We start from the raw sequence: 15,998 nt of genomic DNA, 5'->3' as shown, positions 1-15,998 counted from the left end.
CCCAAATGTTTTTCTACAGATTATATTTAAAATTTAGAGTGGGATTTTTTTCCATTGGGAAATAATTGTGAGTCAATCCCGAAATTGATGTTACGAAATAATGTTAAAAAAATTATTTGTCTTGCTTTAGATTATCCAAACCCATCATAGCTTAAAGGACATCAGAAAAGCAACAGCAAAACATATTTAAGAAAGCTACATTTTAATTTAATGTCTTTTAAGGGTTTTGTTGTTTGTGCATTTGTGTGGCAGCATTTGAATGCATTATGGTTAAAAAGCTCAATAAAAAATCCTTACAAAACTCTCCTATTTACAGATTAACATGGTTTAAATCCTTTGTATTAATACTTCTGACCCTCTTCTGACCCACACCCCACTGTAAGGACAATAAAGGCTCAAGAATTCAACAAGTCGCGGACATCATTAAAAACGCCTTTATTCTCTTTAGAAACATCCTGTGGAACAAATGCAAGGCAAATATCTGTATCATTGCAAATCCCCTCATGTTTGCTGATTTGCGCTGCACTCAGTGCGCCGAGTGGATCTGAGACGGGGGTGCAGAGGAACAGACCCCCCCGATGGAGACCCACACGCGGCTGCATGAAAAGCCACATCAATTTCAGCACAGACAAGTGCCGTCACACAGATTAGGCAGCCACAATGCAGCAGCCTCTTATCTCCACCCACAGGAGGAGGGCAACCTGATCTGTGCAGGATGGAAACATTCTCACCACGTAATGGACAAAATCAATTGTTGCCCTCCTCAATCAATGCAAGCCCCTCGCTCTCCGCTCTGAGAATCCCACTGTAATTGAAGTTCTCCATGGCGTGGGACGGTGGCTTGACCGGGGTGCAGGCCGCTGATATCTGGCCAGGTGCCTGCGGCTCGCAACAGCTGGAGGCTTCTCGTACAGACACACCTGGTTAAACCAAACACATTGGAGCATTATGGGTAGAGAAGCCACTTGTCCATTTAAGTGGATATCGATCATTTCAGAAAGCGTAAAACTGGCTATATGGAACTGAGTAAACTTTCTTCCATCCCGTCTTCAATTTATTGTTTTTGCCGCAGAATCAAACTTTCAGGCTTTAACTATGATCTGTTCTAAATAAAAAGTTAAACCACTGCAATATTAATGATGTGATATATTATTCTACACTGGAAAAAATGGTAATATCTAAATAAACCAGTTTAACTGGTTTAATATTAATATTAATTTAACATCACAATTTTTATGGTTTAAATACCAAGGTAGAAATACCAATTTTACAGTGTAGTTTTTATGAATATTTTGAATTAGTCTTTTGTATCATTTAAATTTTAGTGAAATTGTTTTGATATTTTGTCATTAGCTTTTTTTAAGATAATACTATTTAGGCTAATTTTTTTTTGTTTGTTTTTTTGTTTTTACAGTTATTAATTTAGGTGCTTCAACAGTTATTTGCCAAGGTAACATTTCTCTAATTTTCATATTTATATTTTATTTTACTTCAACTTTATTTTAATCAACAAACTGTTTTGATATTTTAGTTAACAACAATAACCCTGGTGTGACTCAAAAAAGGTCATGTGTTTACATATTAATTTATTTGGTAACACTTTAGTATAGGGACCAATTATCACTACTACAGTAACTAGTTGCTAATTAGCTATTTAGCATGCTCATTAATGACATATTGGCAGTTTAGTAGTGCTTATAAAGCACATATCCTGCATGACCATATTCTACATCCCTAATCAACTAAACTTAACAACTACCTTACTAACTATTAATAAGCAACAAATTAAGAGTTTACTGAGGCAAAAGTTGTAGTTAATGGTTTGCTAATGATGAATGAAGTGAGACCATTTATTTAAACTCATTTCATGTAATTTATATTCAAACTGTAATTTTGTCAATATTAGTGTGATTTTGAAAGTATTATTTAATTGTATTTATTATTTTTTAAATCTTTGAAATTAGCCATAGCAAGAAGTTCCAAAATTACAAAGATTAAAAAGTTAGTTCCACCCCAAAATAAAGGGTGATTTTAGATGTGGTCGAAATTACAAATGATAAATTAGTGTGAATGTGAAAACTGTATTTTCCAATTGTCCACAGAGCCATAAGTGCTTATAGTTGAAAAGAAAAGCACACACAATGGAGTCCTCCAGCAAAGACAGCCTGCATTACCTCATCCAGAGACTGATTAAATATATTAAAATAAGAGCAGGATTTCAACTGTGTTATTAGCCTGTGAGAGAGCTTGATTAATTAGCATATTTGCTTTCTCATTTAGAGGCATTGAGAATTCCCCCTAAACATCATTTTCCATGCGCCTAAAAATCCTCTGTCACAATGTCTTTTCTCCATCGAGAATTTCACAGTGCGAGAACAATGTACCCAAAATGTCTAAGTTATAATTATACCTAAGATGACAGATGACAGTTAAAAACTTAATTTAGAATAAAAATCTCTTTTGACTGAGTTGTGCGGTGGAGAGAAAGAGAGAGATCTCTCCTTTAGAATGGTAATTACTCTTCCATTTATTATTCGATCAGCTCATGCAATTAAACGGGTGTGTGGAGGACACAGCTGATAATAAAGTGAAGGGAAAGAGAATGCTAATTAACCTCAGGGATGGGCTGCTCCTCGCTCCTCTTGTCTGCTGCTGTCCTCTCAAGCTCCTCTACGATCCGTCCGGTGGTGCCGTGACCCGGTCTGCAGGTTCCGAGCTTCTGCCTGGTCATCTCTGCTATGGTCTGCAGACAGACTTACTGACAGATATAGGGGTGTTTATTATTCATGGGCGTTTGTATATTCGTGATAGCAGTCACGCCTGTTTACCACGCTGTTTCAGAACGACGGTTTTCCAAGGTCACGTCGCACCGTATCTGACACTTTCATTGAGTTGCCTGAACTCTATTACTTCCTCTAGGTAGAAGACAAATAGTGTTTATTTACTAGATTTTTCTGAAATGTGCCTGTGCAAAAGATCAAATCGCAAATATTGCATTGATCTCCAAGCCAAATAACTGGAGCCATTGTTTATTTCTGTTGCACAAAAAGTTTACCCTCTTAAAGGGATACTCCACCCCAAATTGAAAATGTTGTCATTATTCACCTCCCCCAATATCGTTCCAAACCCATAATCTCTTCATTCATCTTCGGAACACAATTTAAGATATTTTGGATGAAAACTAAATATTGTAGAAACGTAACTTTCTGTATTGTTGCTTTGCTATGATTATATCGTAAAAAGAGCTATGCAAATAAACTTGAACTGAATTGAATATATGTAGAAAATCTATGCGTATGGCGTGGCTGACACAGAAGAGCATCCCCTGCCTGTGGGGAACTGCACTAAATTAATGTTATAGGATGGTTAGGATGAATGTTTGGGCCGCATACGCATAAAATACAAAACAGTCATTCTCAGAGAAAGTACTTGTTCAGTAACTGTTCAGTCAAGACCTTCTTCGTCAATCACATACTCAACAACCCTTTTAAATGGATTTCTCTGCTTTTAACACGCAGTGGGACACCTGACACAACAGGATACATCGGGAGCACCTTTTGAAAATGGTCAGAACAAAGTGTGTGTGTGCGTTTGAGGAGAAATTATACGATTACATCCATATGCTTTCAGAAGAAGTTTTGGACTTCTTTCAAAGAGCCAAACCTGGTTTCTGACTGATTCTGACATTATTTTTAATGCAACACTAAGCTGCTTCCTAGATGAACCAGTTAAAGGAATCATTTACTTTCACCCTATAAAGCCTATCATTTAAACTTTTTAGCAAGAAAAAAAACCTGTTAGTATCATTATAAAACCTTTAAATTTAGGTTGTGGTTCATGTATCTTTTGTTGTGAAATCATTACTGATTTTTATGAAGGTAAACATAAGAATGTTTGTTTTAATATGAACACTTAATGGACTAAAGCATTTTTTAAATCCTGTTAAAATGTATCAAATATGGTACATCATGCTTTTGAGGAATGTTTATTTCTTCATCTCTCAATCATCAATGAATCGTATTGCATTACTTTTTGCCCCCAACAATTAAAGCTTTGATCATAATCACAATATTTCTTTTGCTCAGTTTGAGTCTCTGCAGTGGGGGGTGTAGGTATTGAAATATGAGCTCCATATTCTCTTATATAATATGAATCATGAAAACCTGAAAATAAATATTTGGAAGGATGTTCATGCTGCTCTTTTCCATACTATAAAAGCACTTGAGCTATCAATCTCCTAAAGACACATCGCCATAAAGGTTATGAAAGTTAGAAAAAGATTTAGTGGTAAGATTTGGACTACAGTAAATGATTCATAAAGACACTCGTGTACTGTATCCCAAATCTTCTTAAGGAAGATTTATGTGAGGAATAGACCAACATATCAGCTGTTATTCACTCATAATCTCCACACAGGCATCATAAAAAAAAGCCATTAATGGATGATCATCATCAAATCTGATTTATACACGTTGATATTCAAAACTCATGTGTCACGACTAGATACAAGGCATGAGATACAATGATATTCGGCAGTTTGGCATAAAAAAATCAGTGAGTAATGAGTTACATATAAGGCTTGGAATTTAGCATTATGAGTGGCGTGAGCTAATTTTATGATCTTTGAGTTTTTTCTTATTTTATGGAAGAGAGCAGCGTGAACATTTTACTGAACTTCTTATTTTCTATTCCACAGAAAAGCGATTTGAAAAGACACAAGGGTGAAAAAATGATGACACATTTTTCATTTTTATCTCAACTGTTCCCATAAACTAGGCTTCTCCTAGTAGTCCATCATCTGCTCACGCCACTGAACCAGAGTGATTTCCATCTGTGTATCGAGTGTGTGGAAGATTGAATGTGGCAGACTGATTAAATAAGACGTTAAAATTCAGCTCGGTTGCATTTGCCGTATAAAGAAGTCCCCTCTGGGTGGACCGCACATCTTTTCGAGAACATGCAATCAGCACATGTTGTCATTCTAAAGTAATGCTACAGTAGGCCCAAATCTGCTGTTTCTTATATACCACAATTCCAGCAGAGGCACTTCAGCCCGATCTGAGAGTCAAAGCCATCATTCGGAGCTAGTGGCCACTTCTGATGGAGAGAAATTTACATTTAGTTGAAAACTTCACACTTGTGAGAGGTGAAGAAAGGAACAAAATCCAATCTGCGGTAATAGTAGCTGTAGTTTGGTTTGGCGGCACATTATTTGCATTTCTCAGGTACGGGGCTCTCCTCGGCGACGCAGTAACGATTCACAAATCACTGTCGCTGTGCCAGTCAAGGGCTCAATAGACCATTGTACCTGCGAGTGTAATTGGTGAAGGCTTGACAGAGCCACGAGTCGTAACAAAGATCTCTCGCTTTAGGGCTGAGGGATGATTTTCATAATGTTAGCGCTAAATGAGCGCGGAGGTCTCGAGGTCCTGGCACTGAGTGACACGGGCCCAGATGCACACACACACATAGATAGCGAAGAGCAAAACACACACACTCTCTCCGCGACGCCACACACACACCACTGTCAATTAAAGAATCTGATACGCTGTCAGCACCTCTTTCACCACCAATTTGAGGAACTTTATGACATGGGGATAGCATAAGTCTCCCCAATTATTTGCCCCTGAACAAACAGCTTGACAAATGGTGACGAAACATCAAACAAATTTAGTTTGAATCATTTTACGGATTTGTTATTTTGAAAAAGGAGTGTTGTTTCAGCGTAGAATAATTGCTCTTGAATAAGTCATATCTTGTCAGTTCATTTTTGTTGAAGAGGTGTAAAATTGATGCAAATAAGACACAAGACATTACGCAAATGACAGCATGAGACAGGAGACCAAAAAAACATGGACAAAATGTTGGTGAATGGGATGCATTGTGAAAAACGGGAAGTTTTATTAAGGATATTTAATTCTTAATTTTCTTTATTAAATGTATTTAATAATGTTTTTTTAAATGTATTCTGTTATTTAGTTTATGGTTTTAAACTAAGTCAAGTCAAGTCACCTTTATTTATGTAGCGCTTTAAACAAAATTCATTGCGTCAAAGCAACTGAACAACATTCATTAGTAAAACAGTGTGTTAATAATGCAAAAAGACAGTTAAAGGCAGTTGAATTCAGTGATGTCATCTCTGTTCAGTTTAAATAGTGTCGGTGCATTTATTTGCAATCAAGTCAACGATATCGCTGTAAATGAAGTGACCCCAACTAAGCAAGCCAGAGGCGACAGCGGCAAGGAACCGAAACTCCATCGGTGACATAATGGAGAAAAAACCTTGGGAGAAACCAGGCTCAGTTGGGGGCCAGTTCTCATCTGACCAGACGAAACCAGTAGGCTGCAGCAAAGTCAGATTATGCAGAAGAATCATCTGTTTGCTGTGGTCTTGTTCTGGTGGTCGTCTGAGACAAGGTCTTTACAGAGGATCTGTATCTGGGCCTCTAGTTGTCCTGGTCTCCGCTGTCTTTCAGGGTTGTAGAGGACCTTTCTAGGTGCTGATCCACCATCTGGTCTGGATACTTACTGGATCCGGGGGACTGCAGTGACCCTCTGATCTGGATACAGACTGGATCTGGTGGCTACGGTGACCCCGGAATAAGAGAGAAACAGACAAATATTAGCATAGATGCCTTTCTTCTAATGATGTAGCAAGTACACAGGGTGTTATGGGAAGTGTTCCCAGTTCCGGTTTACCTAATTAATGCAGCCTAAAAATCCTAAAAATCCGGATTTGGATATTAGATGCATATTAGTATGTTATGTGTAAGCCAGGTTAAAGGGATGGGTCTTTAATCTAGATTTAAACTGCAAGAGTGTGTCTGCCTCCTGAACAATATTAGGTAGGTTATTCCAGAGTTTTGGCGCTAAATAGGAAAAGGATCTGCTGCTTTTGATATTCTAGGTATTATCAAATTGCCTGAGTTTTGAGAACGCAGCAGGATGTGGAGGATTATACTGTAACAGGAGCTCATTCAAATACTGAGGTGCTAAACCATTCAGGGCTTAATAAGTAATAAGCAATATTTTAAAATCTATACAATTTTTGACAGGGAGCCAGTGCAGTGTTGACAGGACCGGGCTAATATGGTCATACTTCCTGGTTCTAGTAAGAACTCTTGCTGCTGCATTTTGGACTAGCTGTAGTTTGTTTACTAAGCGTGCAGAGCAACCACCCAATAAAGCATTACAATAATCTAACCTTGAGGTCATAAATGCATGAATTAACATTTCTGCATTTGACATTGAGAGCATAGGCCGTAATTTAGTTATATTTTTGAGATGTAAAAATGCTTTTTTACAAATGCTAGAAATGTGGCTTTCTAAGGAAAGATTGCTATCAAATAGCACACCTAGGTTCCTAACTGATGACGAAGAATTGACAGAGCAGCCATCAAGTCTTAGAGAGTGTTCTATGTTAATACATGCAGAGTTTTTAGGTAATATATAAAAACACCTCTGGTTTTTTTTTCAGAATTTAGCAGTAAGAAATTACTCGTCATCCAGTTTTTTATATCGACTATGCATTCCATTAGTTTTTCAAATTGGTGTGTTTCACCGGGCTGCGAAGAAATATAGAGCGTATTATCAGCATAACAGTGAAAGCTAACACCATGTTACCTGACGAAATCTCCCAAGGGTAACATATAAAGCGTGAAGAGTAGTGGCCCTAGTACTGAGCCTTGAGGTACTCCATACTGAACTTGTGATCGATATGATACCTCTTTATTCACTGCTAAGAATCGATGGCAGTCAAATAAGTATGTACTTATTTAAACCATGCTAATGCACTTCCATTAATGCCAACAGTGTTCAAGTCTACGGAAAAGAATGTTGTGGTCAATTGTGTCAAACGCAGCACTAAGATCCAATAGCACTAATAGAAAGATATAACCAGGATCAAATGATAAGAGCATGTCATTTGTAAGGAGAGCAGTCTCAGTTCTATGATACTGTCTAAATCCTGACTGGAAATCCTCACAGATACCATTTTTCTCTAAGAAGGAATATAATTGTGAGGATACTACCTCTTCTAGTATCTTGGACAGAAAAGGGAGATTTGAGATCGATTTATAATTAACTAGTTCTTTTGAGGTCAAGTTGTGTTTTTTTGATGAGAGGCTTAATAACAGCCAGATTGAAGGTTTTGGGGACATATCCTAATGACAATGAGGAATTAATAATAGTCAGAAGAGGATATATGACTTCTGGAAGCACCTCTTTTAGGAGCTTAGATGGTATAGGGTCTAACATACATGTTGTTGGTTTAGATGATTTAACAATTTTATACAATTCTTCCTCTCCTATAATAGAGAATGAGTGGAACTGTTCCTCAGGGGGTCTATAGTGCACTGTCTGATGTGATACTGTAGCTGATGGCTGAATGGTTACAATTTTACCTCTAATAATATCGATTTTTGAAGTAAAGTAGTTCATAAAGTCTGCTGTGATGCTGGGAAATGTCAACACTTGTTGAGGCTTTATTTTTCATTAATTTAGCCACTGTATTGAATAAATTCCTAGGGTTATGTTTGTTTTCTTCTAAATGAAAAGAAAATAATCACATCTAGCATTTTTAATGCTTTTCTGTAGGATAGGTTACTTTCCCGCCAAGCAATATGAAATACCTCTAGTTTTGTTTTCCTCCAGCTGCGCTCCATTTTTTGGGTTGCTCTCTTTAGGGTGCAAGTATGCTCATTATACCATGATGTCAGACTGTTTTCCTTAACCTTCCTTAAGCGTAAAGGAGCAACTGTATTTAAAATGCTAGAAAAGAGAGAGTCCATAGTTTTTGTTACATCATCAAGTTGTTCTGAGGTTTTGGATATGCTAAGGAATTCAGATACATCAGCAAGATACTTAAAACTTAAAAAGCAGTCTTTTGTGGTAGAAGTGATGGTTCTACCATACTTGTAACAGGAAGTAGAATTTACAACTTTGGCTATATGAAGTTTGAACAAAACTAAATAATGATCTGAGACATCATCACTTGGCTGCATAATTTCAACACTATCAACCTCAATTCCATGTGACAGTATTAAATCTAGAGTATGATTTCGACAATGAGTAGGTCCTGAAACATGTTGTCTAACCCCAATAGAGTTCAGAATGTCTATAAATGCTGACCCCAATGCGTCTTTTTCATTATCAACATGGATATTAAAATCACCAACTATTAAAACTTTATCTGCAGCCAGAACTAACTCAGATGTAAAATAAACTCTTTAATAAACTCTGTATGGTGCCCTGGTGGCCTGTATACAGTAGCCAGTACAAACATCACAGGAGATTTATCATTAACATTTGTTTCTCTGGATAATGTTATATGAAGCACCAATACTTTAAACGAGTTATACTTGAAGCCTGCCCTCTGAGAAATCCTGAAAACATTGTCATAAATTGAAGCAACACTTCCCCCTTTGCATTTTGGACGCGGCTCATATTTATAATAGTAATCTTGGGGGGTGGACTCATTTAAAATAATGTAATCATCAGGTTTTAGCCAGGTTTCTGTCAAACAGAGCACATCTAGGATTATGATCAGTGATAATGTTATTTACAAAAAGTGTTTTCGTAGAAAGGAATCTGATATTCAATAAGCCAAGCTTTATCATTTGTTTATCTGTATTAGATCTGTTAAGGTGTCCTTGTTACAGTGTAATTATAGATTTAAGTACTGAGTAATATTAATTAACTACATGTATTTACTATATGGTTAGGGTTAGGATTAGGGTTTGTATTAAGGTTACCTGCATCTAATTAAGCTTAATTGAGTGCTATTATAATAGTAAGTGTATGTGTAACAAGGACACCTTCAAATAGTGTTACCAAGTTATTGCATTACTAGTGTTGTGTGTTACCATGAATTGTTTTGTCTTTGCTTGATTGTCCCTGTGAACCGTATGTAATAGCATTGGCCATTTTTTATAGACAGGCAGCTTATAATGAACTTATGTATGGTTTTCTGTTTTACCACATTGGTTATCAGTACATTATAAGGTACAAAGGATATTTTGGTATTTCAGGTAGATGAGCATTGTATGACTAAATGAAATAAATGGTTATAAGCAAAATTTACATGTACCAATATGTATGTTTTATGGTGAATTGAGGGGACCTGACTTTAAATATCCACTAAAAATCATAAGTACATTGTTGTCATAGTTTGCTTTTTCCAGATACTTTTTGGTGGCTCTGCACTTCCATGACAGGTTAATACAAGTGAAAGCAAAAGCATCATTCTAACTCTATGTATCTTATGATGTAGTCTGTCCAGTCGAAAGCAAACGGATGTAAATCACAGTTAGCAGGGTCACGGATGATGGGGGTCAGTGTTTGGGTGAATGTGCGTTCGGGGCGTCCGGTCTCAGTCCCCACATCCTGTATGGCTGAAGATCATTTCTCAGACCTGTGCTAATAGAAAGATTCAGCACTTTCTTCATCCTCTTTCACTCTTGCTCTCTGAATAAATGATGCCTGAAATTTTTATTCTTTTTATAATGGAATTTCAATGGCCTTCACTGCAAATCTAGTGGAAATTTTTGCATATGAAGAGAGAAAAATTAAATGTTAACCACGTTTTAATGTGATTAAGGCTGACAGAGACATTATTTCAGCTAATCACTCAGTGCTGACGAGCTCTAACGGGCCGCTCTGCCAATGAAGGTTTTCATCACATACAGGTTGGTGTTCAGCTACACAGCTTGCATGTGCTTAACAGAAACCATAAACATATCGATGGAATAAATCAATTAACCATGGCCTACATGCACATGCACTGTACGTTTAATATTTCATTCTCTGTACAGATGAGGGTACAGTATATGAACAGGTCAAATGTCAGAGTCAAGCCTTTGTCAAATCAGATGAGTTCAGCTCTGCTGTGTGTGTGTGTACACTGCCATCACCCAGCAAACAGACATGACATTAATGGAGAAATACAGGATGAAAGATACACACAAAAGACACGATCTTAACAGGGTGCATGTTGATTATCTGTATGGGTAGTGTTTTCATATGCCAGAGAGGCCTTGGGCTTGAACTTTGATCTCCTTAAATGTATCAGAAGAAGAGACTAGGAAAAGACTAGGAAAAGACAGGACAGGACAGGAAAGGAAAGGAAAGCACTTTTCCTTGGAAGGGTGTCTGTATTTAGAGGTGATTTGAACTGTACATCAGGCTTTAAGTGCTGGAGAAGAGAAAGAGAGAGTCATTAAGACGGACAGATAAAGAGGTTTAGCACTTCAGCTGTACTGACAGAGTGAGTCGGAAAGTCTGTCTGTGGTGGTATATAATATTTTTCTTTGCACAATTATTATCTAAAGATGTGTGTATTCCCAGAAGGATAGTGAAACCTGAAATTTTCTGACATTGTGGGGACTGGCCTGCAGGTTATGGTTAGGGTAAGGGTTGGGGTAGGGCAATGGTTCTCAATCCGCAGGCCGCATGTTTATGTCATTTGGTTCAGGTGTGTCTGGTTAATTATCCTCATTTGTTCCACTATATTAGTTGTGTTCTGTTCTCTGTTTGTGGTCCAGTATACTAAAACCCTACATGTTTATCCTGCCTGTCCGACCTGTGTTTGCCCTATTATGGATTATTAAAGACTGTTTCCAGTGGTTCATCATCATCTTTGTGTGTTTCAAGTGTAGCTGTGACAGAGTGTGTGTGTGTGTGTGTGTGTGTGTGAGATATGACATGATTTCTGCTCATCTCTCCTGTGTAATACACTTACATTCCAACGCATTCTCACTTCCAACTCATCACATATTGATTCTTGAAACAAAGTGTCAATGTAACAAAGTTTGTAGTTCGGGGAAGAAGGAGGCAGGAATTTAAACATTGTCATGGACTACACTCCATTCAGCTTAAACACTCCCAAGAAACTCGGGACACAGATGATTAATCTCCATAAATTCACTGGGAATATTGTGAAACTGTAATACAATGCAAATGAGATGCATATTGATATTAAATCCAAATAAAGAGAAACAGAACGGATTATCTACACAGCGGTGATCTATATGATAAACTCAATCAAGCTAGTAAACAATCAGCAGTAATAACATAAAGCAAACTTAGCCTTCTCAATAGTCTCACAAAGATAAAAATAGACATTATCCTAATATCGCATGATAAGAAATACTCACAGACGTTGCTTTAGCAAAGGGAAAGGAAAAATGCGATCGCTGGAGAAACAGGTGACTGAGAGAGATTGCAGGCTGTTGCGATTGATTATCGCATAGCGATCAACTTCCTGATTCGTGACGTGCGCAGTAGCGCGTCACTACAGTTACAAAGATAAACATATTACACTGTATTGTTAAAACCATAACAAAACCCTTTTATTATTATTTTCCATTAAGTGGCCTCATAAACATAATTGAAGAACAAAATAAACACCAAAATGAAAATGGTGTGAAAGCCCTTAACAGACAACTGCCGTGCACAAACAGAACCAAAACCATTTAAATAGTCCAGGCCTGATCCTCTCTCGTCCTTCATTGTCATCACACCACCTTTTATCCTTCCAGGGCTCCTCCGTTGGACTGGAGACTGGTGTGTGGTGCAGGTGTCCCTCATTATCTTTCACTCCACCGTCCTCGCTCAACTCCCATGGCTCTCGGCCCCGCACACACTCATCACAGTCAGGATCCTCCTTTTTTGTCACCACTCTCTCTCAATCTCTTATTGTCTTCATTTTGTATTACAAAACACTTCTGCTGCAAGTAATTACAGAAATTAATTACATATGTATTTACATGCAGGTCTTTTTAAAAATATGTGCATTGTACCTAAATGTAAAAACATAATAGTTAAGACCACCTAATATAAAGTGGGACAATACCTGTAAATAAATAATCATACAATACATATCTCAGATTTTGCCTGTTGAGTGTTTGTGTCATTGAGAAGTGGGAGTAAGGAGTGGGGAATTAGGTTAGGAGTGGAATAAGTTGATGCAAAATATATAAATATGTATGAATAGTATGAATATATATGAAAAGTATGAATATTTATACACTTTACACTTTTTTAGACTGATCTGATTCATAAGGCAAACAACTGAAAGCAATAAAGAACTGTGTATGTCATAAAATGACGAATGATGTATTGTACGAAAAATAAGTGTAACACTTTATAAAGGTCCCTTTTGAACATTCTGTTGAAAAAATTTAACACTGCACCTACATGTCTACTAACTCTAATTAGAGTTTTAGTTGAGTATTAGTAGGCTGGTAGGGTTAGGATTTGAATAGGTTGATGTAAAGTTACTTATAGACAGTAGAATGTCTGGGAGACCATCAAAATTAAAAGTGTTAGTAGATATTAAGTAGACTGCCTACTAATACTCTAATGAGTGTTAATTTACATGTAGGTGCAACGTTACTTATTGTCAACAGATTGTTATTAAGGGTGTGATTCATTAACTGATCTACAAATCTTCAGAACCTTTCCCTGTTTAAATATCTCTTTTGTAGTTCTTCACTATGTCAGATCTGTGTATGTGTGTGTGTTATGGGGACTAAACATAGTATAGTAATGTCCCTACAAGTACAGTAATACCAGTACATTTTGATTTTATAGGGATATTTTTTTTTAGTTCTCCACAAGCAAGCAAGCTTATAAATCATCCAGAATAAAGTGTTTTGAAAATGTAAAAATGCAGAAAGTTTTGTAAGAGGGGCAGAATTAGGGGTAAGGTTAGAGTGAAGGGATAGAAAAAAATGTGTACAGTAAAAAAAAACATTTTATCTATGGAATGCCCCCATAAAGCATGGAAACCCAAAGTGTGTGTGTGTGTGTGTGTGTGTGTGTGTGTGTGTGTGTGTGTGGTAGAGACATGAAGGAAAGAGGAATGAGCTGATGGAGGAATGAGAGTGGGATGGAGATCACAGCGGGAAGTTTTTCAGCCTCACAGCAGTGAACAACTGGAAGGACACGAGTGCAGATGCTGACTGCACCCTGCGGACACACACACACACACACACACACACTAGAGGAACTGCAGATGTGCTCCTACACTCTGAATGTCCTTCTCTTTTACTGCTGCCTTCCTCTCTCACTCTCTCTCTCTCAGAGGTGATCATCGTCGCTATCGTTCATTGATGAACATAGAGACACAGAGCTGTGTTGGTCACACATCACAAAGGATACTAAATGAGTTGTTATTTTGGGTTTCCATCATTGTCCTTTTGTGTATGTAAAAAGTGGCATATGACATTTATTACTCAATATTATTAGTCAAACACTCAGCAATCACACCTCCAACCATACAGCGAGATGCCCTATTATCAGCTGTTTCTATTGCAACGTCAAAGCCAGTCCGAGAACAGAGCACGTTGCTGGTGCATCTGCACAGCAACTTTTGTTATACACATGAATATCTATAACTTCAGCAGACTTCAGAAGATGCGTTTGCTTAACTAATACAATACAACAAGAAAAAAACCATTAGCTAAAAAAACTAAACAAAAAAACAATGCAAAGACAAAACCAGATTCCTTTATGAACAAGATTTCTATATAGACTACAAGCGAACAGTGTCATAAGAAAGACGCTGGCGGTTTGAATTTGAAATCAGTGGCATGAAAATACTGTCTAGCAGGTAATATTCAGTCTCAAGCGTGTGATGCTGTAACGATTCGTAAAAGGAAGGGAAGGAAGCAAGTGCGAGTTAAATAGTATTTAATGAAAGCAAACAAACAAAGAACATGAAGGCAGGGGAACTGGTGATTCTTGACAGGGATGCACAGTCCAGGAAGAGGCAGAGCTCTCAGATGATCCGTGGTGTGATGGTGAGCTGGCTGCAGGAGAGTGCGATACAGGAACTGCGGGGGAAGGAGCCATGAAGGTAAGTGGTGTAATCCAGTGATGAGGTGAGTGGAAGGGGTTCCGGGAAGACAGGACAATCCAACGACGAGAAACAAACACAAGGAAGGCAGAACATGAGACACGGAATAACTAACAATGCTCTGACAAACACAAGACGCTAGACAGGGCAATATATAGGGAAGGGTAATGAGTTGCAGCTGGTGCTGATGAACAATTAGCGGAGACGCCCACATGAAACAATCAGTGCTGACGCGAAACACACAAAGGTCAGTTAGACAACTTACCACTGGTGCAAACTGAGCAAGCCAAAACAAAATCGTTAATGTCATGAGCCATAAGTGGCCACCAGAATCGTTGCTTTACTAAACCCTTTATGCGGCTTATCCCTGGATAACAAGCTACATTAGAGCAGTGACCCCACTGAATAACGTCGGACCGTAACTCCTCCGGCACAAATAAACGATTCGGTGGGCATCCCTTCTAAGGCCGTCTTGAACTTCGATTCGACTTCCCATATGAGTGCTGAGACGACTATATTCTCAGGCAAAATACACTCGGGATTTACCGGGCATTCAGAAGGATCGAAAAGACGTGACAAAGAATCGGGTTTGACGTTTTTGGAACCCGGGTGGTACAACAGAGAAAAATCTAAACAACCAAAAAAAAAACTGCCCACCGAGCCTGCCTGGAATTTAGTCTTTTGGCAGTTCTAATGTACTCTAAGTTTTTATGATCGGTCCAAACGATGAAAGGTACCTCTGACTTCTCCAACCAGTGATGCCACTCCTCTAAAGCTAATTTGACAGCCAACAATTCTCTGTTACCAATGTCATAATTACGTTCGGCAGGAGTTAAACGATGTGACAAAAATGCGCAGGGATGCATCTTGTCATCTGAGGCAGGACGTTGAGAAAGAACTATTCCCACCTCTGATGCGTCGACCTCCACCACGAACTGCCGTGTTGGATCAGAGAGCCGAAACGAAGCGTCTCTTGAGGTTGGAGAATACAGTTTCGGCTGTATTAGAACACCTGAACGGAGTACTGGGGGAGGTCAAGGTGGTCAAGGGTGAGACTAGTTGGCTGAAATTACGAATAAAACGTCGATAAAAATTGGCAAACCCCAGAAACCGCTGTAGGGCCTTACGGGAATCTGGACTT

At 38.1% G+C, this 15,998-nt stretch overlaps 1 long non-coding RNA gene across 1 annotated transcript; it reads right to left on the bottom strand.

Annotated features, from left to right (window-relative positions):
* Positions 1-506: 506 nt before the first annotated feature.
* Positions 507-12,246, bottom strand: LOC113109395 (uncharacterized). Its single transcript, XR_003292962.1, has 3 exons — positions 12,153-12,246; positions 2,615-2,758; positions 507-920 (listed from the first exon to the last, which is right to left on the bottom strand). It is a non-coding gene; the product is annotated as an uncharacterized LOC113109395 (long non-coding RNA).
* Between the last annotated feature and the right edge of the window lie 3,752 nt (positions 12,247-15,998).

Source organism: Carassius auratus, chromosome 9 (assembly GCF_003368295.1).
Source record: "Carassius auratus strain Wakin chromosome 9, ASM336829v1, whole genome shotgun sequence".
Taxonomy (NCBI): domain Eukaryota; kingdom Metazoa; phylum Chordata; class Actinopteri; order Cypriniformes; family Cyprinidae; genus Carassius; species Carassius auratus.
This window is presented reverse-complemented; position numbering and strand designations above follow the sequence as displayed.